Source organism: Fukomys damarensis, unplaced genomic scaffold (genome assembly GCF_012274545.1).
Source record: "Fukomys damarensis isolate Sample0158 unplaced genomic scaffold, DMR_v1.0_HiC HiC_scaffold_11, whole genome shotgun sequence".
Classification (NCBI taxonomy): domain Eukaryota; kingdom Metazoa; phylum Chordata; class Mammalia; order Rodentia; family Bathyergidae; genus Fukomys; species Fukomys damarensis.
This window is the reverse complement of record NW_022900923.1, coordinates 31453313-31479423: the sequence shown is the minus strand read 5'-3', so window position 1 is coordinate 31479423 and position 26111 is coordinate 31453313. Positions and strand designations below refer to the sequence as shown.

At 33.6% G+C, this 26111-nt stretch overlaps 1 protein-coding gene across 1 annotated transcript in view; it reads left to right on the top strand.

The window, feature by feature from the left end:
• Positions 1-26111, top strand: part of Brinp3 (BMP/retinoic acid inducible neural specific 3) — a 237490-nt gene that overhangs the window by 193701 nt on the left and 17678 nt on the right. The window lies entirely within an intron of this gene.

Sequence of the window (26111 nt, the reverse complement as noted above, 5' to 3'; positions counted from 1 at the left end):
AAATTCCCAATGATGAACGTCATCACGTTGTAAACCTAAAATGCAACAATAAACTTAATGAATAAAAAATAGAATTAGTAGACAAATTGATGTTTAATTTACCCAATAAGACAAGATGAAAATGTGGCCTTCAGGGTCAACCATTTTCCAGTCCCCCTTTTATCTCTTACACAGAAGCTATCGTTCTCTAAATAAATTTTTCCTACTCTAAAAAAAAAACAAAAGAAACAAAAAAAAATGTTTCCTTTAGAGAAAACTACTTTCTCAGGTGGCTTCATTGTTAAATTCTGAACAGTATTTTAAGAAAGAAGTAGTACCGTTCTTCATAAACTCTTCTAGAACTTTCAAGGGGTAAGAGTGACGCTTTGACCATTTTTGAATGCAGAAAATGGTATCACAAAAATGAAGACCTATGGATGCCTGCATTAGTGTAGATGCAAAGATTCTAAGCAAAATGTAACCAAATTAAACTCAGAATACATCAAATGCTTCACATATCATGACCCTGATACATATTACAAAAGTATAGAAGAAATGAAATGGAAAAATAAACTGCTATTAAGTTCAATATAGACACACATAGTAGATAAAGAAAAAGAAAAAAAAAAGACAGGCAAATAGAATCTTCTCAAGACGTATAGAAAAACTTTAGCAAAAGCTATGTTTCTGATACAACACCCAGAGAAGCCCTCAATCTGACAAGGAGCATTTACAAAAATCTGTTAAGTACTGTTGAAAAGCAAACACTTTAAATTTCAGGAATTAAACAAGACCTACTATTATCGCTTTTATTAAACATTATTCTTAAAATTCTAGCTAGTGCATCCAGGCTATTAAATTATTCAGATTTGATAAAAAGTCAAAATATCCTAATACACAGGTAACCTAAGTGACTATGCTAGAAATCCAGTGAAGTCTTTAAAAGATACAAAAATTGAAAAGGGAATTTATCAAGTTTTCAGTATATGATATAATCTGAATTGAAATTGATTCTAATTTGTGCAGCATTAAAATACTTTAAAATCAGTAATAAAACAAGGAAAATATGTTACTAAAATCACAAAATCATGTCATAGATCTACTTATATGTGGTTGGTTAAGGGCTCAATAATAATGCCTTGTGCATGCTAGGCAAACATTCCACCACTGAGATATATCCAACCCTAGTTCATCATTTTAGTCCTTGCATTATTGTATTTTAAAAATACATATATATACATACATTTATATATATATATATAGATAAAAAGTCAAAATATCCTAATACACAGGTAACCTAAGTGACTATGCTAGAAATCCAGTGAAGTCTTTAAAAGATACAAAAATTGAAAAGGGAATTTATCAAGTTTTCAGTATATGATATAATCTGAATTGAAATTGATTCTAATTTGTGCAGCATTAAAATACTTTAAAATCAGTAATAAAACAAGGAAAATATGTTACTAAAATCACAAAATCATGTCATAGATCTACTTATATGTGGTTGGTTAAGGGCTCAATAATAATGCCTTGTGCATGCTAGGCAAACATTCCACCACTGAGATATATCCAACCCTAGTTCATCATTTTAGTCCTTGCATTATTGTATTTTAAAAATACATATATATATATATATTTATATATATATATATGTTTTTTGTGTGTGTGTATAATTCAGATCATACATATGACAGTATATATAGATATAGATATAGATATAGATATATGAAGGTTATCTTTGATAGTAGTGATTTATTGTTTGACTCTTTTTTCATTTCTTTTGATTTTTCATTTTTAGAAGTTTCATTCTAAACTCGGTGTGATTTTTTTATTTTTCTAATTATTGTCCCTAAGCTACTGAGATCTGCTGATTGGGATTTTCTTCACATTAAAAATATTCTTTACTATGATGTTTTTTCTCATCAGATAAATTATTCCTATTAATCCTTGCTCTTCTGAGGGTTTCTTGATATTTTTTTAAATTTGATTTCATTCTTAAAATCTAAGGTGGGTTGCCATACTTTTTCTTATGTTTTGAATTTTCATCAATTATTCATGATTATCTTTAGATTTATTAATTTTATTTACCCAAAACAATTTCAAACCCAATCAAATAAATTATTATCTCTTACTCTTATCTAAATTGGACTTTATTACTCTACCCATTAATTTCATATTAATTTTGCCTTTTGTATTTTCATCTTATTACCAAATATTGTTTGCAAAATGAAAGCAAATAGAACAAAAAAATCAAATTAGGATTCATAGTTCTATTTTATCTGACTGAGTGATATTCAAGACGCGTCTCATATTCTTACTTAAATGTATATTTTTTGTGGTACCTGGGATCAAATTCAGGTCCTTGCACCTGCAAAGCAGGCACGGTGCCGTTGAGCTGAATCCCCAACAGGTGTCTCCTGTTTCATAACACTGCTGCCCGATAGCTGAATCACAGAAAATCTTTCTCTTCTTGTGCCCTTCAGTTTGAAATACTGGGAGGTTATTTGCATTTTGCTGCATTCCGCTGGGACTTGAACTCTCAGCACCTTGCACTTGGTGTAGTGTGGATTGCTTCCCTCAGCATTCTCAGTGTTTCCTCATATTTTACATCTTACTTGATTAAAGCCAAAGGTGCCTTTTGAAGATTCTCTTAGTTCTCCTGTCTCACTCAAACTTTTTTGTTGGCATAGGTCTTTGTTCTACTTTTGATCTAAAATGTGCTCAAGACTCTCATATATCAGTGGTGAGGCGTTTAAAATTGATTGGGATCATGAAGGTGTTTTAATCACTAGTGTATTCATCTATTGATGAGTTCATAGGTGAACATGCTATTAGGAAATGAGGACTAGTTGAAAGAGATGGGCATTCTCGTAATGAGCTCCTCCTTTGTGTCTCCCTTTGCTTTGTGGTTGCCATAGTTGAGTAGCATTCTTCTGCCTAACCCTTTTGCTATGTTAGTTTTTCCCTGGAGGTAACCAAGCATGAACTGAGACCCTAGAAACTATGGATCAAGCAATTATCTCTTCCTCTACCTTATGAGTAGCAAGTAGCTCTAGCAGCAAAAATACGACTAATACAGAAATTTGGTACCAAAAGTAGGCTAATGCTTTGGCTGTACTTGTCTATATTTCAAAAATTTAGGAAGACTTTTGTGAGAAGAATTTTAAAGTTTGATGACACAGACCGGAAAAGCCTTAAAATGTCATAATATTGCTTGAAGAGAAATACCTGTTGAATCTCAAAAGACAAAAGAGATGATAGAAGTGCAGGCAGTACAGTCCATTATCCTGGCCAGTAGGACTCTGTGAAAATCTAGCCTATAGGACTAGAGGCCATGTGAGTTTCATTGTAGTAAAGAATTTACCTTCATTTTAACCTTGTCTTACAAAATTGTATGAGGAAAAAATAAACAGTGATGAATTACATAATATGGCAGAGGAAATTTCAAGGCAGTCCAACGTTCAGTTTCTAGCATGAGTACTGGTTGTGTTTAGGTAGATCTGCAGTAAAAAATGGAAATCCATAAAAAGTGCATATTGCCAGGTGTGGTGATGCACACCTGTAATCTCAGCACTTGGCAGGCTGAGGCAGGAAGATTGCTGTGAGTTCGAGACGAGACTGGGAGACATAGTGAGTTCCAGGTCAGTCTCAATTACATAGTGAGACCCTGTCTCAAAAAACAACAAAAAAATGCATGTAAAGTTAGGACCAACAAGAATATGATTGCTGAAATATATTAGAATCATTATGAAAACATCAAGTGCTTTGTACTGGGATGATTAAAAAAAAGACGGTTTGAGTGTATCACAAACTTCCCAGACTTCACCCATTGCATACTCAATAAATAAAGTAAAAGAAAGTAAACTTCTTTAAGAGACATTGCTTTAAAAAAGATAGCCCCAGGGTGTACTGCTCAGTCGGGGCCAACTACAAAACTTCATCTTTGAAGTTACCCACTCAGGCACTCAGAGGTTTCTGCAACCATGGTCCTTGGGTCCCCAGATGCTGCTTGAGCTGGAAATTGGCTTTGGTGTCATTCATGTGGTGGGGTCATGAAGGCTTGGGAGGCTGGACATTACACCTCCCCGAGTGGGCAGTGTGTAAGTTTGTGTGAGCAAAGCTCAAGATGCAGTGGAATTTCCAAAGTTAAAGATGAAGAAAACTTGAAAGATTTACAGAGAAATCCTACCAAAGAGAAGAACCATTCCAAGAGAAAGGGCCATGTGGGCAAAGGTCTAATGGTTGGACTGTCCTATCCCTTTGGAGTTCACATCTCACCACAATGAGTGCTGGGTCCTGCAAATGCAGGTACCAGATTTTATGTTTGCCCTTTCTGGCTTTCAGTCTTGCTTTGATCTAATTCCTTTTTATCACCTTATTCCTACTTTCTTGAATGTTTGCTCTGTACCATCATGTAGTAAAAGTATATGACTTTCTTTTTTTTTTATTTTCACAGAGGCTTATGGCTAAGATTTCTATCTTGGATCTCAGAAAATATTTTAGTATTTTGACTCTTCAACATTTCTAATACTGTTAAGACTTTGGTGACTTTTGCAAATGGAAGAAACCTCTCTTAGATAACGATATATAGTTAAGCCTTTTGGGGATTGAGGGCAGAATATTATTGTTTAGATATAAAACGTCCCCCAAACATCTGGTGTTCAGAGGTGAGGATTTGGAAGGTGAAGGCTCACAGGCATGGTGTGTGTACCAGTCGATGGATCTGTTGATATCTGCGTGGATAAGAGTGTTATAAGGGGGTGGGACCGGGATGGAAAGAAGGGTCACTGAGGATATGAATTTATTTTTGTCTCAACTTCCTACTTTTTCTCCTTCCTGGCTGCCATGAACTCAGTACCTCTCCGCTGCCAGGGTTTTCAGCCCTATGTTTTTGCCTTGGTGTGTGACAGCTCTGGATTGAATCCTCTACAATTGTGAAAGAAGTAAATTTAACCTTAATGTTGCAGGTAGCAGATACTTTGTTTCAGTGATGGAGAAGTGACTGATGCAGCCTTGTATTTGGGGAAGACTCATGTGCTTTTGAGAATATTTTAGCTCTGCTACTCTGTACAAGGCACACATGTACTCACTCATGGCTAGGTTCACAGTTTATAGGGTGGGTGTGTACTCAGTTTGGAGATTTGTGATATCTTATTCTTTAAGTATCAATACAAAAATAAATTTAAATTTTCTTGCACATTTTCTGTTCCTTTGACCATGGCAAAATTGCCTTCCCTCCTCTGCATGGCACAAAAGAAGCCCTCTGTTCTTTCCCTTCCCCAAAGTGCACATTTCTGTAAATTCTAGTTCACTCACAGCTTCTGTTATAGATTGAAAACAGTAACAACGAAAACTCTTGAATTTTGTTTATATTTTTGTCGTGATGAGAGCAATAGCCTGTTGTAATTTTGTTTGCAAGCTAATGGGACTTGAAAATCCTAACTTTTAGCCTCATTCCTATTACCCTCTGCACCACACTAATTATACAAAGACACTATATTGTTCTACATTAATTAGTTTTTCTGTATTAGCTCATAGACACTTCTCAGAATACTAGGAACTAAAGATTTTGACAGTTGGACTGTATGGGCTCTAGTATTTTGCATTTTCTGAAAAGTAAAGAGATTTTTAGAACCAACTAAGAAGTATTTGTAGGAATTAGAATGACTGAAGTAGAAATATAAGCCCATTTCAGGTATCATGTAGAAGTGCAGTCACGACCATCTTCAAAATAGCTTTCTTCAAATCAAACTTAAATACCTAATACTCTTCTTTGGTGAAGAGCCTGTTGCCATAAGATGAGCAATGGATACCATGACATCTTCTCTAGTGATTTCAATCAAGTGATATTTCAGAAGGAGCAGAGCTGATCATTCACAATCTCTTCCTTCAGTACCATTTATCAGGTGTCCTTTGTTTTTGATGAAAGGCATTACATGGAGGAAATTGGGCTGAGAGGGAGTAACAGTAGGATGATTTTAGGAGAATTGCTCAAAGAAACACTAACCAAAGAAAAGGGAGTTTGCTCTATTGCAGTACCCAGGACAACTAGCTTCTTTAGATTGAATATATTCAGTGCCTCAAGGTTTCTAACATTCATTTATAATGCAGTGTGTGTGCATGTTTGAGCTAGAGTCTCTCTGTGTAGGACAGAGGGGACTGGAACTCTCCATGGAGGCCAGGATGCCCTTGAGCTTCCAGTGAGTCCTCCGCTTCAGCCTCTTAGTGCTGAGATGACAGCCCTGCACTACCATGCCTGGCTTGATTTTATTCTTGCAGTGTTCTCTGAAGAAGTCTATTTTATTTTCTAGTATAACACTTCGTGAAAAGCAAGTAGATACTGGATATAAGAATTAATGCTGATCATGATCACCTTACTTTTAAACAAGAAAATAGAACATTTTGTTTAGATTGTTCTGTTTCAATATGAGCATCTATATTAGTTCACAAAATTCATGCAAATATTTGTTTTTCAGTCATCCTTTAAAGATTGGGATAAAGCTCAACAGCATTGTGTCAGGCTATGTATTTGTACTAGAAATCTGGGTTGGTTTTCTATAAACAACAATCTCAAACAAAGATGCTCACAAATAATATTTCAAATTAATAAACTTCTGAACTTTGTTTAGTCCCACATAAAAATTAAACTTGTGACAGCATGCCACAAAGAACAAACGTGAAATAATAAAACCAGGAATATGTCTACCTGTTTTAAAGCACACAAACTGATCACCAGTCTTGCTTATCTAGGTCAACACACCACTGAGGTGCTCTCAGCTGTATCATACTCATTTCCATGTCTTATTCTCTGTCACGTGTCTTGTGTGTTTGCAATCATGCGTGTGTTTTGCTATGTGACTTTGTATGCTTGGGCCATGTTGTACTCACTAAAATAGATCTGAAGGCTTAATGGATACTTTTCCAAATCTCCAGATGAGAATTTCCCCTTAAATGATCAAGACTACTTAATCTATCAAACTCAAACTGCTTAAGACTATGGAATAAAAATATGCACATATGATTTTTTTGCCTCAAAATTAAAATGTACTTTAAAATACAATATGGATAAAACTATAAAATTTTCACAAAAACAGTTCAAGGGAGCTGGGAGTATAGCTCAGTGATAGTCTTTACCTAGTATGCTCAAGACCTTGGTCTCAATTCCCAGCATCACCCCCCCAAAAAAAAACCACATAGTTCAAATATTTACTTAATGACAAAGAAAGATGTACATAAATTTACATAAAGGAGGAAGCAAGTAATATTACAACTATAGTCATATTGTGGAAATAGAAGACACAAGTATTCCTTGAGCTTCTTTTAAATTTAGTCTTTTTTACAACGAAAATGTACAGGTACATTTCAATGAATTTTGTCACGATCTTATGGAAATTGTCATTGAATGCTCATTTTAAAAACAGGTTTATTTTTCTATAATCTCTTTTGTGTCAGAATGGTATTCATGGTATGGGTATACCGCAGGATTTGTCTACTGGGTGATGAACATTTTTTTGGGGGGGATTACATATAATGTTCCTATAAATATTTTCTGTGTGTGTGAGGTTTTTGTGTGGGCACGCATTTTTCTCTTTATTTTTTTGCAGATATATATTTTGGTAATAACTTTTGAGCTCATCAGTTACATGGTAGTTTTGTGTTTAATTGAGGAGGTGCCACGTTGTATCCAAAGTAGCTTCCCGTTTTTGCCTTTCCACCGTCATGTACGAAGATTATAATAGTCCTACTGCTTCGCCACTAATTATTATCTGTTTTTTAACTCCTGTTATATGAGTGGCTATGACTTGGCTTTCATTTGCTTTTCCTTAGTGGTTGATGTTGTTAAAATTCTTTCACGTCTTTATCACCCATTTGTATATCTCCTTGAAATCTGTCTATTGGAATCTTTGCTCACTTTTTTGTTTTATTTTGTTTCATCTCAGTACAGCAAATTCAATTCAAGGCCTTCTCTAGGCAAGTGCTCTAGCACTATTTTACTGATTTCTTAATTTGATTTTTTTCTATGAGTTTCATGAATTCTCAAATATTCTAATTATGCTTCCTTTATCAGATATATAACTTGTAAATATTTTGTCCCATTCTATAAGCTGTCTTTTCAATTTTCTTGATGTACCTCCAAGATCTTGAAAACTTATCTCTATATTTTCTTCTAAGAGTTCACAATATTTGCTCTTATTTTTAGGTCTTTAATTAATTTTGCATCATTTTACAGATTTTGAAGGAGGTGAGAACCCCACTTCATTCTCTGTCATGAGAATGACCAAATGTCTCAGTGTGACAGCATAAGAACACTTTTATTTCTCTATTAAATTACTTTGGCATTCTTTTCAATATTACTTGATCACAGATTTGGATATTTTATGAATGCACAATTCTATCCTATAGATCTGCAGATCTAAAGCTTTCTAATACCACAGTTTCTTGATTATCATTTTATTGTGGTAAATTTTAAAGTAGGGAAGTATAAGTTTGTTCTTTTTAGATTAATTTTAGTAATTCTGAGTCTCTTACAATTTCATATGACTTTTACTGTAAATTAGTCAATTTCTACAAATAAATATTAATTGAATATTTCACTTAAAATGTAGATTGCTTAAGGATTTATTACCATCATTTTTCTTTTTCCACATTTTAGCACCGAACCCAGAGTCACTGAACTGAGCTACATCTCATTTCATTTTATTTTATTTTGTTATTTTGAGTTTGAGATAGGATGTCACTAAGTCTATGCCACAAATTATTATCCCCTTATCTCAGCATCTGAGACTTCTTGGACTTGAACACATGCACCATTTTAAAACTGTTCAACCTTTCAATGCATGCTCATAGCATATATTTTTTCATTTATTAAGATTTACTTTATTTTATTTTAACAGTGGTTAGTACTTTTTAGTGTGTGAACTTTGAATTTCTTTTTAAAATTTCTTGCTAAGAATTCCACTCCCTTTAATTGTATGATAAAATAGATTGTTTTATCATTGAATTGTTAGTGTCAATAGTAGCTATGTAAATCTACAAAAGAGTTTTTGTATTGGTTTTGTGTCTTGAAACTTTCTATACAGTTTTGATTCAATTTATTTTCAGTGAATTCTTTGAGATTTTATCCTAACATTTATTCTCCAAAATATATAAACTTACATCCTCTAAAATAGAGAATATATAATTTTATGCTTTCCTTTGCAATACACTGTAAATGCTTTGGCTGAAATCTCAAATACAATAATAATTATACATTGTGAGAGTGAAAATCTTTGCTTTGATCCTGATCTTAAGCAAAGAATCATATATTCTAGAAATATTATCTTTGGTGTTTCCATATTTTTCATAAATGTTCTTTGACACAAGCAGGAGGTTTCCTTAAAATCAAAGTTGGATAATTTTAATAATGAAAATTTCATAGTATTTTAGTTGCCTTTTCTATATTTATCAAAAAGAACATGTAATTTTATTTTTATTCGTATAATGTGCTTCCTTAGTTGATTTTCAGGTGCTGTAACAACCTTTAAGTCAGCATGAATCCCATTTGGTCATAGAGTATAGTAATTTTATGTGTGAGTGGTTCCAGCTTGACACATTTTTGTGCTGCAATTCATAAAATATATTGGATTTTAGTTCCTATAATCTGTTATTCTGGCTTTAATATAAGTTAATAATGCCATCATGAAAGGAATTGTGTTATTTCTACCTCCATTTTGTTAAGGATTTTGTGAGTTGGTGGTAGTTATTCCTTGACTGTTTGGATGAATTCAGAGGAAAAGTCATTGGGCATAGGCTTTTATTGGTACATAGTTTTGATTATTGCTTCTGACAGTTCTTCATTTGTCATAAATCAGCTTAGATGGTCTGTTTTTCTCTTCAGTGAGTTTTAATAGTTTGTGTCTTTCGAGGAATGTTTTCATTTAATCTATATTACTACTTTGCATGCAATTTCATAGTATTCCTTTAGTATCTTTTGATTTCTGTAGTGTCAGTAGAATTTTTATAATGTCAGTCCTTTATTTTTTTCCTGATGTTTCCCTTAGTTGCTTTAATTCTGTTATTTGAGTGTTTTCTTTTTATCGTGCTCAGTTGGGTTCTTTTTAAAAAATTGCTGATGTTTTCAAAGAACTAGCATTTGATTTTGTTGATGTTGTCTGTCTTTATAATTCTCCATGTTATATGTTTTTAATTCCAGCAAATAATGTGTTTTGGGAGCAATAGAAAGTGAACAGAGGAAAGGAGGATAAAGAAGACATAATGATAAAACTTCTCATATTTATTTTAAAATAGTAATTTACTTATCAAGAAAACTCAATGAAAACCATGTCATATAAACATGATGAGAGCTACAAAAAATATAGCACAACTGCAAATGTAAAACAGAAAGAGAAATGTGTAGTCGTAAAATTCTGTATTTAGGAAAGAAAAGACTAAAAAAAACTAGAAAGAAAACTGAACCAAAGATAAGCATATTTCTCATTTTTCGCTAAGCCTCTTTAATTTTCTCATTATTTTTCCTCTCTTCAGTACATGTGTAATATGTATTGATATATCTTTGGGTTCATTATTTTTCACTTCTGCCAGTTTAAATTAACTGAGAATCTTTAGCAATTTGGTGATGTCTATCCTACACCCACAGATAATCCCGATTCCAATCTTCAAGAAGGTTCAGCTTTGTGTTTGCCTGTGGTTAGTTTGAGATGTCAAAAGTATCCACAGGCCTTTTTTCCCCTTATCCTCTGTCCATACTCACCTGAAAAACTCCAAATACTGTTTGGTGGTTGTTCTATTGTTTTCAACAGTTGTCTGGAGTTTACGTTGCCCCATAATCTAATCCAGTCAAATCGAGTGTCCTTGCAAGACATATTTTCTAGGGTAGGTATTTGATCTTGTTGTGATCCTAGAACCAGGGCCATCATATGATTTACTAGCTCTCTTCTGAAAAGTAGCTGGCCCAAAGTCTAGCTTGTTTAATTAAAAAAAAAAATCCATGTAATTTTCCCCAATTGGATTTACCACAAGCTCTGAAATTCTCGAGAGCACTTTAGTTCAAAGTTCTTGTTCTTTTCCAAATTAAATTAGTTCTTTTGGAAAACAATTAGACACTATCTGTACTGCTTTTCTTTCTTGCCCCATGCAAAAACATGTCAGGGCTCTGAGCTCTGTTCTGGGTAGGAACAAAGGGAAACAGTGTCAAGCTTCATTTTGAGAGATACCAGCACTTCAAGAACTGTCTGGTGAAGAGGGGATAGCCTGATGCTTTGAAACAGACACTCAAGAATTCCTCTTATCCACTCATGAACACATTTGAAGATAGTATCCCTTTCAAACTCTCATTGGCTTAGAAGGGACAGAATTTAAGAAATAAATTGTGAAAAGAAATAGATTTTCAAATCCAATCAATGGTCTCCTGTTGCAGGATGATGTTTTTGAAACCATCAATGTTCACCCAACATCCTGTGAAAGATGTTTTGTAAAAGCCAAAGTACAAAACAAATCTTCCAAGACCATGGTTTAGCACAAAGAACTTTGAGGACACTCATCACCTTCATAATTATGGTGCTTGTATTCCACATATAGAAGTATTCTACTCAGAGGCACAGATAAAAAAAACTCATTGCTAAAGATTGGCCTAAGAAAATCATTATCTTCAAAATTGCAAGTATTTTCAGTAAACTTAAAGTGTTGATGTTATGAAAACATTTACCCAAATATGGGAAAAAAGTATTGCATTATCAAGGGCACTATATAGAAAACTTTGTAGAAACATTGGTAAAATAAAATTTAGGAAGAAAGGAAAGGAAATAAGGAATGAAAAAGACAAAATGAACATGGAAATCTGTAGTGGGATGTGTTTATTAATATTTCCATTGTGAATATATGGGAAATAATCAGGCATGGAAACACAAATGACAATATAAGCCATTTGAAATGTACATTTCATTCATAATGTAAAACAATAGAAAATACAAGCAGGATATTTTTTCTAAGTTATAATGAAACTATTTCAGGAGAACCAGGGATTTAGCTCAGTGGTTCCGCTGCCTGCATCACAAGCACAAGGACCTGAGTTCGATCCCCGGTACCGAAAAACAAAACAAAACAAGACTGTTTCAGGAGAATTATATATACTGTTGTATTAATGTAAAAAACATGACACAGACAAGATTATGATGAAATCTTAGTTTGGGGACACGTAGTAAATGTGAACATGGTGAAGATTTTTAACTTATTGATCATTAACTTTTGTTTGTTTGATTTTTGCTTTTAGCAACCTCTAGTTCAAGCCTAGAATGTAGTCCTAGACGTCTTAAGAAAAAACATATTGACTTCATATGTATGCATAAATCTTGATCAATAACTTTTTGTTTTTGTGGTTTCTGCTTTTTTTTTTTGCATGACTCTCCTAGAGATCTTCATTAGTAAATTCTTTGTGTTACAGAACCAATTCCACTGCTCATATTTTTTCTCTTTGGTCTTTCCTCTTATACTGTCTTAAATTGATTAATTTTAATCATTTATCAGAGTTCTCTCTATTCAATGTATGTATTTTAAAATGTGTCTATTCACTCAGTAAGCCTCTCCTTCACTTCGTTAAATATTTAGCAGCATAGATTCCGGAGCGGGAACACCTGAGTACAAATCCCAGCTGTGCTGTTGATTAGTCAAGTACAGCATTCAGCTTTCCTTGGTTTTAGTCATCACCTCCAGGATAAGGAGCTTTGCTGAGGAAATGAATGAGTTATTATTTGAAAAGCTCTTCGAGCAACATTTGGTGTGTAAAAAAATCAGTCTTAGTAATTTGTATACAAAATATTTTTATTAAGAGCTATTTTATTCCAAGAAGTTGCATATTTATCTTTTGATCTCCCTACTCAGCCTTCAGTACTAGATAGCTCTGTATACACTAGAGAAGTTAAATGAAACTAATTCAGCATGAGTAGAATTGATGTTGTATTACTGAGCAAAGGCAGAAACTATAGTGATTCAAATTGCCAAAGAGAGGTAAGTGGTTACAAATGTTGCTTGGATGCTGGAAAAGCTTTGCACAGTCTCACAGGAATCCCCAGTAGGGTTTTATGTTTCCATATCCTCATATTTCTCCTGTCTCAGTTCAGCGAAGTAATAGCTCTTCTATTAAACAGGAAGTTTGAGTTTAACACTGTCTTTTGGAAATAGCTCTTTTTTGTTAATAACACCTACTTGCTGTTTTATGATAGTTCAGGATATTGTCCTTCTTGTTCTTCAAAGTATAAGAAACACCTCAGCTAAAATAAGAAATTCTGACTGATGCAAAACTCTTTGGCAAAATCTCCTTTGTCTTTGAAATGCCTGCAGTGGTGAATGTGGAATGCACATCATTGTATGGTGATACTTGATATTTGTTGAATCTGTTTTGTTTCATTTATGCAGTATCAGTTTCTGTTATAAACATGCTTACTAGGGAAAATTACCTTTCTAAAGTGCATGCAAAGTGACTATTACATTTGTTTTGGAGAATATTTGACAACTCTTCTAAAGAGAGATATGTTTTATTTATTGAATTAGGAAAGATTTAATTCTATCAAAATTATCTTTTTATTCTTCATCACTGCCTGAATGCAAGAAAAGCTGAATTGCTTTGCTTACATTTGAAATACCTCTGGGAAGTAAAGATAGAATCTGTTACTTGGAATGAATGGGTCTGGCTTCTTAGCTGTCGGTTTTCATGCTTTTGTAAAACATGTGGTGTTAAATATCATATTAATTAGAAAAATACTTTTGTATTCTATCACTTTCATACAGTTATGATATTGACTTAATTACTTGTCAGGACTATGTTAGGTGTTAGGTGTTTTTCTTAATTCCTTCTGTTTCATTCCTGGGAATAAAGTTTATACTTGGGAGGGAAATATCTCCTTACTTCCCTTGGAGCTACACATCTGTGCATACCTCGTCCTACCCTGTCGCACAATGTCAGACAGAGGCAAGAGATCAGGGCAGTGAAGACCACTGATTTTGGAGCTGCATGCCCCTTGCTTGATGTCCCGATTACAGTACTTTCTAATTGTGGAATTGTGCTCACTTTACTGTCTTCTCTAAGTATCACTTTAATCATCTTTAAAAAAGAGTTAATAGCACCATTTAATAAAGCACAGGTTGAATGTTTTAAAAATATTAAATTTATCAATTATGCCAATGATAATAAGCATTGAGACAAACTCAAGAACAGTTGATAATTTTTTTGTTAGAGATTGAAAAAAAAAGGTCAAAAAAAGACACGCACTAAAGAGGGAACAAAATCAAGGTCAAATTACATATGAGAACCAAGGTCTAACGCAATAATCTTTTATTGGAGTTTGTAACTATGCATTGATTCTCACATGGAAAATCTGCCTTCTGGTAAAATTCTCTCTTCACTCAGAATAAATAAAGTAGTTTATGGAACATTCTAAAATATGCTCTTCGTATTTCAGAAGATAAAAAGACTTCAGTTGTCCAAAAATTTAACAATTTTCTTTTTCAGTAGTCAGCTTCAATTTTTGCCTAGATTGTACTCATAAATTTTATGTTCTGGGATTTTAAAGTCTAGGTGCTCTTGAACACCCCTTTATCTTTGTAACAAAGCACTTTTTTTCTTATCTAAAGGAAATAAGAAAAAGAAAGATCATTTTCCAAACCACTTTTTCATTGACTGAAATACTGCGTTTGTAGAAGAGCATACGGTAGGAGGGGATGAATGGTTCAACCTGATGGAGAATGGACTTCCAGTAGTAATCTCAACATGTCTGACAGTGGTTGTGTTAGCTATGCTATTAATGCCATTATTTAAGGGCTTTAAAATACAAAGGTTTCCCCCCCATTTGTATTGCATATTTACTGCAGGTTAATTTATTTTTGTAGGCTATGTATACATATACAAGCTATGCATACTCAGATACAAGAATAGAACTCCTTTGTTAGCAAAGAAGAAAGTGAAAAAGTTGCAGGTAGATAATGGCTTTTAAAACTTTCACTTAGAAGTGACATTTGGTTATTTCAGTTCACAATCTTGTGGTCAAAACTAGTCATATATTAACCTCGAGTTCAGAAGGACAGTGAGAGAAATCTGCCCTAAGGACAAGCAGTTGTTTAGAACTTGAAGTTAATAAACTCTATTGTGGAGGGGCTTATTTCAACACTAGCCTGGTTTAGAATTACCAATTTATGGCGGTGATTGAAAGAAACTGATATAAAATGTTATGATGATGATGATTTCAAAATTGTAGACAGTGAAGCCTTTTGTTGCCTATGTACTCTTTGGCTACCTATAATTATCCTACTTGTGGACGTCCAACTCAGAGATTTGTATTTTTTTTGGAGGGAGTGTCTGATAGGTCATTTTACAGAAGGAGTAAGAGAAGATATTTTTCCACTAATAAAGTCTATTATTTTGTTTTAAGAAGAAGGATAAACTATGGCAATAGAGAAAAACATGTCAGTGATAATTTCAGAAATATAGTCAAAACACTTTAGAAGGCTGGAGAAGAAAATAATTTAAAAGTAATAAATAGGTTAATAAGTGACATTAGTAGAAAATGACACTAGCTAAGATAAGGAACAAGAAACTCAGCAAAGACTTAAAAATGTTATTTCAAAAAAAAGAGAGACTTCTCACAAGCTAATTAGAGTTAGAGAATGTATTCTTCAGTGGCAATAAATAATTGTTTTTAAGATATTTTTTATAAATGAATTACTGACATATATCAAATATGTGATGGAAAAGCATATATTTTGTCTTTCAGATTCTATCAGCAATGAACTCTGAACTGACAGTTTGCACAAATGTACTTCAGTTTCTAGCCTCAATCCCAAGTTGTCTGTTATTTCCAACAAGAGACAATGTTTCAATTTATCCCATTTATATATAATTCTGAATAATTACAGATAACTCCTTTTCTGTCATTCTTTCTGTTTATTCCTATAACTAATCTTTCAGTGGGTTTTGCAGATGCCCACTACTTTCTCTCTATTCCTGATAAAAGTTTAATTCAGGCACTCCCCACTGTAGAGAATTTTTGCTTCATTTTTTGCTTCATTTATTATCTTTCAGATACAGCATGCATAGCATCCCAAGATGAATGTCTATAATACTTTCTTAAACTGTAATATAATGCTGCCTACTATAAGGAGGGTTCAAATTTCCTATTATGTCTAATGCCATACAGAAAATATTCTCTAGAATCAAAAAGTACATCGTCCCTGACTCTTTCTGCTTTCACCACTTCATCACTGACTTGAGTAATGACCTAAAGCAGGGTTTATCAAATTGGTGGAAATAAAAAGAGAAGTGAATAAAGATCCAAAACTGTCTTAGCAAGCTGGAGAATAAATGAATTTAAAAATGAAAAATGTGAGTACCATCGACACAAATGTGAAATTGATTAAGATTTTTGCATTTTTGCCTTTAATATTCTAAACATTCAATATATAATCCTTCCACTTCAAACTTGGAATAATTTTGCAAGATCTTAAAGAAGGCTTCACTAGGCTTAAAAATAATTTGTGATATGATGTAATGGAACAAATTTGTTGTATACCACCAGATAGCAAATATTTTTCTCATTATATTACTCAAAGGGAGTCAAACCATTTAGGTAAATGAAACTTGCTGGATCATGTTCTGGGCGTGGAATTTCCATTTCAGATTGCTAACCTTTCCTTCTAGCTAGACTAAGACCAATTGAAGTTAAATTACTTTTGCACTTTAGAATGTATTTTTTTTTAATTAACTGGGGATCGAACTCAAGATCTTACATTGCGAAGCATGTGGTGGCACCACCGAGCTAAATCCCTGGCCCTAAAATGTATTTTAAGCTGCATTGACTTCCTAATATTTCTGCAAATTGATCTTAACTGTATTTCCTTTGCTTTTAAACTGCAGTCATCTATTAAGAACTTTTGTACTCAAATGGAAAATTTTCTTTTCTGAAGACTATTTTATTTTCAATTAAGAGGTTTGTATGAGAAAAAAATAATTTGTTAACTTTAAAATATATGGTAATTGTGACTTACATCAGTGGAAAACATGGAAACCTGTTTTAGGTGCAGGAAAAATATACTCTCACCTTTTCATAACTTAAAAATGGTTAAAGCAATTTAGTTCAAACTCTCAAAGAGGTTCACATTTGACATCCCTAATAAAATCACACCCAGAGAAAGTTATGATCTATGGTGCAGATGAATATTGAACAATCATACCTTTTGTGTACTTAATGCACACGAGGATTAGTTAGAAACATTTTACTTTTAAATTTTTTTTATAAAATAGCCAGTTTTAACTTCTAAATTTGCAGCATCTATAGTTAAAATAGTGTGTTAATAATACTAGGGGAAAGTAATTACTCTCAGTTTAATTAATGTTGTTTTAAAAAACAAAATTGTAGCTAGGTGTGGTGGCACATGCCTGTAATCCCTGCACTGGGAAGGCTGAGGCAGGATAATCACTGTGATTTCAAGACCAGCCTGGGCTACGTACGTAGTGAGTTCCAGATCAGTGTCAACTACATAGTAAGACCCTGTCTGAAAAAAAAAATTAAAAAAGTAACGTTATAAATTATATGGGATCCTGCTTTGAGAAATAATTGTGTTCACTTCATGTCAGTATAAGGTTATCTGGAAAATTTCAAATTGCCTTGCATTTTTGTTAAACATTAATTTTGTATTTGTGATCTGCTTAGCACCCTTGGCTGTATCCTAAATAAATAAAGTGCACACATTTTTGTCCTTGAGTATTCATTGTGGTGAGTTTGAGATATAAACAAGGGAAAGCAGTATAACAAAATTAAACTTATTGCTAGATTGTTTTCTGAATGGAGTTGGTGCATGTGCTCAGAAACCTCTGACCCAGAACTTTCAGATATATACCAAGGAAATAGCAATAGGAGGAGAAACCCAGACGAAAGACAAAGGGTTTGCAGTGTGAAAGACCATGGCGTGCAGAAGGAGGACCATGGAGATCCTCACTGTGTCTAAAATGCTGTGGTTGACGTACGGCACAGTGTTTAAAGAGCTTACACTGCAATAGATTGAGTTAATTCCCCACACCTTCCCCTATGCTGTTAGCTCACCCTCTGCCAAATGGGTTTGTAATTTATGTACCTGAAGTGCACTGTCTGCCCCTTACACATTCAGAAGTCAAGAGTGCTACTGTTAACGTGTTACTTCGGTCAATGGAAAGTTAGTCCATTTGTCACAATGGCTCGAAGAGCTCTTCTGAGGCTGAATTTACTTTCTGGTGCTCTGTCACTGTCCTAGGGCGAGCTCCGACTGGGCAGCCCCTACCTATTTAGCTCAGGTCCCAGCATGAAGTGGTTGCAGAGCCCATAGCACCCCCAACCATCATTCTATCAGATGAGTATATGTTTTTAAAAGATTCTAAAAAATAGCGAATGCGAAAGCCAGAAACCAGAGGACGGAAGAAGCAGAACTGCAAAGGAGATGAAAGAGTGGGAAGAAACAGGGGAAGGAATATAAAAAGGAACAATGTGCTTTATGTCCAAGTGCCAACTCCTTACTATGAACGTAATCTTTATGTACTGCAAACATGTCAATAAAAATAAAAACAAAACCAACAAGTAGTGGCAGCAATGGACACTTAAATGTGTGTATATTAGTATGTGAGTTACCTCATAGAACTTGTACGTGTAAATTGATAATTGCAAACATGTAATTTTGCATCATTAGATGTCAACATTAGAATAGCTTTTATATCCTTATTCTAAACTATTAGATAGGTAAATTGTATCAAGCGTGCCTTAAAAATGATTGAGAAGTTATTTTCTTGCCTTTTATTTTTATTAGTACTTCTTTGCAGCACATAATGCTTATATTCCTTGTGTGGAGTTGCTACATGTATGTGGCATATTTTAATTTCCTTTTTCCTCCCCATTTCTCACTTCTACCTCCCCTCCCTCCACCCTTGATCCCGCTCCCTTCTGAGAAACATCTGTCGCCTTACTTCCTATTTTCTGAGCAGATATTTTTCTGTAACTGATTTTTTGTATTTTTTGTAATTTAAAATTAAACATGCATGGCCTTCTTTACAACTACCATCAATGTATTCGTGTCTTACTGTCCTGCATATATATGTATTATTGCATGTATATACATTGACATACAGATATTACAAACCTGCAAATATGTGTGCCCATGTATTACATATGTGCACTTATATAAGCTATACAATACCTGTACATATGTATACATGAAATAAACATTATATAGCAACACATAATATCCCTTTGAAATATTTTTCTTAGAAAATCTTATACATTAAATACTCGAATACATCTTTCTTAGCAAAGCTTATACATTAAATTTCTTTTTTGTAAAATGTGTATGTCCTTCTTAGAACAAACACATTATATGTTAAGTACAGATGTCCATCCTTGTTTCTCATGTGCAGTTTTTCTTTTTCTTTTCTTTCTCTTTGAGTTTATTGGTACATTCTAGTCATACAGAACAGTTACATTCATTATTGGGATCTTGTACCTTTACATGACAGGTCTTGGTTCTCATTTTTCCCCTTACCCCTGCCCTCCCTTCACCCCCTCCTCCCCTCTCTATGCAGCTTTTCAGGTGATATTATGTATCGTACACATGAATTCTGGCAGTAAGGAATCTTCTCACTCTGTGACCAGAATTGGGTTAACTACAATTGCAAACCCTTTGTGTGTTTGTTTCCTCTTTTCTGTATAGAATTTTACTATAATCATCTTTACATACATCTCACCCTAAGTAGTAAAAATGAAATATTTTTGTCTATTCCATTTGGGGAGGAACCTTCTAAGGTTCGGTGTTCTGCTATACTACTTCTACCACTGGTAAATGACAAGTTGTTTCCTTTATGATAAAATTATTGCTACATCTTCTAGGCTTAAAAATTTATCATTAACAATATCAATAAGGATAATATAGATATTTTAAATTTGAAGTATATTACTTTTACATACCCAGCCATCATTTTCACTAGCTTAAAATATATAGAGTACATCGAAAAAGTTAAAAACAAGATTCTTCATTAATCTAGAAAGATTTTGTTTTTTCTACTCCTGAAGAGTATGTGATTTAATTGTGAGAGCATTTTTGAAGGTTGCACTTAGACCCTACTCAAGAACAAATGTACCTATATAGATTCTTCTGCTTCCCACCCAAGAAATTACTAATCAGTTTTCAGTTTTCACTGGAGCCACAGTAGTTATGCTTTAACACGACTTCTTATACATGGTAAATACATACAAGTGAAGTTTAACAAACCAATAGAAGAGTCACAGTAATAAACTTAATATTTAGCGAAGAAGAAGGTACAAACATATATGTAGCAATTTCAATGATCCTACAACACAGTACTACAGAAGTACATTTTATCAGGTACCTTTCAGGACATGAGGAATAATCATACATTCTGTAAGGCATCAAAAATGTCCCTACGAAGGTATCATACACAAATTTTGGTTTATTATGAATTTTGTAATCATTCATAAAAAAAGTCAAGGAACATCAATTAATATTAAGTACCCTCTGAAGAATCATTGTATTCGTTATGATTTTTCTTTACTAACGTGATGGAATTTAGTATGAAATTTGATGAAGCAACACCCGATTGAATGTCTAACTAAAGACTATTTCTAGAGATTCAGAGTTCATGATTTGGTGCTTTACAACTCTACTGACTATAGCAGTTGCCACCGTTTAGGGTTTCAGGTTGCCATTAAGACTATATGAACTCCCAGAAGTGCCAGGGGAATTTCTTTGGGGGTTTCTACTCTCTAAAGTAGGTAAGTAGGCAAAAGGAAATATGAAACAGATGAAGAGCAGGGGAAAATAAGAAGAAGAAAAGGAAACGTGGTCTGCAGTTAGATTTCACACTGGACTTAGCATCTTTTCTTAATGTATTCCAGGAAGTACACAAATATGTAAGTTAAACATGACTTAGCTGTGTATTTTTCTTTTTTGATCTTTTTTTATTTGAATTAAATGAGCTTTAAAGATAAAGGCTTTTCTTAATTATAATCCTTAGCCTATATTCAGCTAGAAATGTACAGACGGGGGCAGCACTGAATATCATGATTATATTACAGAGCGCTATGGTTGTTCTATTGAATTTCCTATGCCTTTTAAAATACAGAGGTGATTTTAATAATACAGAGGTGATTCCTGCTGACCACAACATTCCTCTTTCTCCTATATAATTTAGTTTGGTTTTCCAAGTCATTTCAGGGCTGACATTTAGTGATAATCAGTTGTCAAAATTTAGACTTTTCCTAATACTTTTGCGAGCAAATCAAATTTATTTTTCAGGAAAAAATTCACAGAATTGTCTCTGTTTTGGCCAGTTGCAACAAGAAATTCTCTTCTGTCTTTCTAATTATCTGTAAGTCTGTTGGATTTTATTATCCCGTGCTTATCAGTTCGCTTGGGCATTTGTTTAATTGGGTGACACATGGAAAAATATGAATTCTCAGGTAGTTCTGCTAGTTATGCGCACAGCCTTTCTAAGAAACCTGAAGTCAGACACTATTGATATGTTTAAGGAATTAAAATATTTAATATTTCTAAAACTTTAAAAGGCTATAATAAAGAGTTTAAATTTTAATCGTAAGCAATGAGACATCCTAATAAATATTTCACAATTATCCTGTTAAATAGCAATTTGCAGAGAATGACAAAACATTGTTGATAGAAAATTCTTGTTTTGAGATGAAATAGAAGGCACTTTAGTAATATTCTAATGCACTGTACTGACACTGAAATGCAGAGAAAATGAAGCGATAATAATGAAACAGTTTTAGCAAATGTTAAGCATACATCAAAGAAGCCTATTTTCAACCACGTTTCTTGCTTTAGTATCCTAATGTGGCCTAAAAATTTGTGGAAAGACTGCTGCTGGCATTTTGTCAGTGACAGATTGTCCTGGGGTGTGCTTTGTGTGCACAGCTAGCTGTGATGGACTGGCAGTGTCCTCGATTCCAATGCCATCCTCCTCTAATGCAGTGACAGGGGCTGTACTTGACATTGTTCATGGATATTTGCAGTTATTTTGTTAAAAAAAGCAAAAAACATGATTTAATGCATGCAATTTTTTTTCCTCATTGAGTTTATTGGTCCATTTTAGGTATACAGTACAGCCTCATTCATCATTGGATCCTGTACCTTTACATGAGGTGTCTTGGTTCTCATGTTTTCCCCATTCCCTGCCCTCCCTTCACCCCCTCCTCCCTCCCTATTTACAGACTTTGTTTCCATTTTAGCATTTTTGTATGATCGACAGCATTAGCTCACAATCAGCTATTTGACTGAGCCTCCTGGAGAATCCCAGTATGCACCTCGTCTGGCTTTAGCAATGTCCTGATAGACCAGCTCACACTGTCAGGGTGAAGAAAGGAGTGTCTCTGCTCAGTGTAACTCTTTGGTCTCTGATCTTAGTTTCATTTGTGATCTCAGTGGAATTTGTTCAAGGATAGGTTACTGTCTGCATGGCATAGTCATTCCAATTACTTGCTTTTTCCATTAAGGCAGACAGCGGTTCTTCAAGGTAGAGGAGTAAGTGAAAGAGTCGGATCTGAAGGTATAGAAAAAATTTGGGAAAGGAATGAGAAAAACCATAGGGAGCAGCCCACACTGTTCTTTCTCAATTAGAGATCACTACTTCCAAGGGGGAGGCGATATGGGCTGAAACTGTCCCAATGTTTTTCTTCAATTACTTTGTTATATTAAATTTAGGCATTCTAGTTTTGTATTTTCAGTTAATTGGGATAGCTAATGACTCTATTATTTTTAATGATTATAAAATATGATGTTTTATAAGATGATTTATAAGAATTCCACAGAAAATAGTGTTTCTATTTTCAGCGAGTCTGGTTTAGAAATATATTTTTTTTTTACCATTGTGTTTTAAATTATGTGGTCATTTTCAGCAGATTCAAAGAATAAAGAAAAATGAGAATGCAATTCACAGACCAAATAAAAAAGCAAAACAAAATCATTCTATCATGTTTTACTTCTTCAGTTTGCTTCCATTTTTAAAACGCATCTAATAAATGTTGTTTGGGATAATTTTTGTTTTTCTATGTGAAGCAGCAAAAAGAAACTGTGCCCACGATTTCCTTAAAATGTGATTTCTCTGTTCCAGGAAAGTGTCACTCAGTCCTGGCAGTGGCGGTGGCAACTGCAGGGCTGTCTCATTACCCTCTCCAGATGCAGAGAGTGTCCGGGGCCCGAAATGGGTGCGGTCTGTGTCTGTTGTTTGTAACTGCCCTGTGGCAATGCAGTTTCGGTTTTTTTTTTTCATTATTAATATTGAAAACATCAGAAAACTCTTAGCCAACTGTACTGTAATAACAGTATCTCTTTAGAGTCTGTGTAACGAAATACAAAGTGACCCTTTATTCCACACCTTGAGTTATCGCTCTTACACACGTAGCTTAAAGAAAAACGTCAGTTTTCTAAATGTGTATCCATGATTTAGGATGTAATGAAAGCCTGCTTTGCTCTATAGCTTCTTAGGATTGCTGTGATTTTAAATTCCATTATTAAAAACAAAACGGCCTCTGTAGGAGTGAGGGTTCTCCATAACCAATCAAGAGCTATGTGTATAATTTCCATGGCAACAGTGGTCAAAGGGGTCTTGATGCTGTTTGGCAACCTTATTTTGACTAAATTTTGTCCAGTTTACCTGATTCCATGTTACACTAAATAGACACTTCCAGAACCTAAGAAACTTCTATTTTCTAGCCCGGCATGTAATTTTATATTTTAATGTCTGCTCAAAGGCCATACACAGTCTTTCTCGGTGGGTTTACACGTGGGTGTTTGTGTGTGGTAGGTACACTTGTGTGTTACTTGGATGGAAGATAATTTATGGGATATGAGAAACCGGGTCTGGACACAAAGTGACAAGTATAAGAGCAAATAAATGCTAAAGATTGCATTTGGGCCTCGATATAGTGTTTGCCCTCGTGTTACTCCTCTTGAACCTTAATAGTTTACTTCACACAAACATATTATGCTTTGCGTTGTTTCTGATTCTTCATACTTTATCATCTATCTCTATATATCTATCTATAGTGCATATTTAATGAATATAATGACAATACTGTTATAATTAAACCTTTTTACTCTCGTTTCAAGTGTCGCTGCTCCTCATGCAGAAGAACCTCTAAATAGCTTTTAAAAATAAAATGCTCTCAATTGATCATTTTCATAGCTTAATTATTCCATATTTGAAAACTATAAGGAGTAGGGTTAGGTAAAATAATTAACAGTGTGAAGCGATTTGCACAGATAAATAATTTAACAATATATATACTCCTTTGTATTGCATTGTAATTCAATTATTTTTGTGCTTTTCCAGTGAAAATTAAATAATTTGGGTATTGATTATATATCATTAATATATTGATTATATATCATTAATATATCACTATTTTGAACTACCACTAAATGGTTGTAGCAGGTCCAAGGAAACATTGGCAGCATTAAATGTATTTTAAATTATTATAACCATTTTACACTAAATGTATTGCTAATTTTTGCATTAAAATGCAAGAAAATTTTGTTTTATATGCTGCACTCTTGTATTTTTCCTTGGTTACTGTTTTATATATGAATTTATGTTTTCCACTTAAAACATATCCTATCTCCCTACACATAAGACCTAGCAAGAAAATAATCAGCCTTGAAAACGAGAGATCAAATATGCCTGTCCCAGTCTTCACATCTTTGCCTTACCTGCTGCCAAAGACCTCTCGCTCAATGATTGCTCTGTAAGGCCAGTAAAACAAAGATAAACTGACTGATCTTTAATCTCTTATTTTCGGGGCTGATTATTTTCTACTTATGTCTTATTTTCAAGGAAACATGGGTATTGTAAGTAGAAAAAGTGTTTAAAAAACTATTTGAAATATGTATTTAAATATCTACATTTTGGTTTATATATACACCTTACATTTTCGATACATACAACATCCATTTATTATTGAAAATGAGCTCCAAAAATATTGTGGTAAGATAGGGAACTAAGGCTACTTTGAGTTATTCTATGAGGTAAAGTGTTATAAAAATTGAAAAAATAATCAATGCCTGGCAAAGAGGAAAAGATTAAATGATAAAAAATATTAAGCTCATTTTTCAAAAATTATCATGAAGAACCATCATTAGTTGAGAAACTAGGGAATTTGAAAAAAAATTTGAATAACAAGATTTTCCAAAGCTTTTGGTTATTTTCATACCTTTAACAATATATAATTGTAAAATATTTCCTATTTGAATAGCAATAGAAAAAATACCGTCTTATGACATAATAATCATCAGTTAGGTTTTACTTTTCAACCATTTAACATTTACTGTGGAATAATATAAGAATATGTGGGGGCCAGGGATTTAACTCAGTAGTTCTGCTGCATGCCTCGCAAGAACAAGGTCCTGAGTTCGATCTCCGGCACCACCACAAAAAAAAAAAAAAAAAAAAAAAAATGGGAAGCTATATTTCCAAACAGTAATAAATTACTATAGAATAAAAGTTAGTTACTTTCACCATCAATCAAAGCTATATTAGCCAGTGCATTTATAGCATTAATTGTTATTGAATAAATCACAATGACCTAAGATACTATAACGTTTTGATTGATTTCTTCATCTACCTAGAACAATGAAATTGTTCTTTATTGCTAACTGTATTGCAAGACATGGAAGGGTGAGTGGAGAATTAGATTGATAAAACCAAGGAAATTTGCAAAACCTTGTTAACTATACAATGTACAGGGCCAGTATGCTGTTTAGAATGCATACTTGATCTATTAGCCAAGGAGGCTCCTAGCTCTTTCTACTTACACGATACCAAGCTAGTGGGATAATCTCCGTGGCTCCAGGTACTTTATTCATATAATGAGAATATGGGACTTGATGATTTCTAAGACTCAGGACAAGTATAAAGCTTTGTACACGATCACACTACCGCATTTTCTTCAAGAAGTTCACAGAAAGTGTAATAAATTAAGTATTCCTTTGTAGTAAAGTTTTCTTAATAGAAGTGAATATATGTGTATGTGTGTGTGTGTGTGTGTGTGTGTGTGTGTGTGTGTGTATATATATATATATATATATATATATACCTA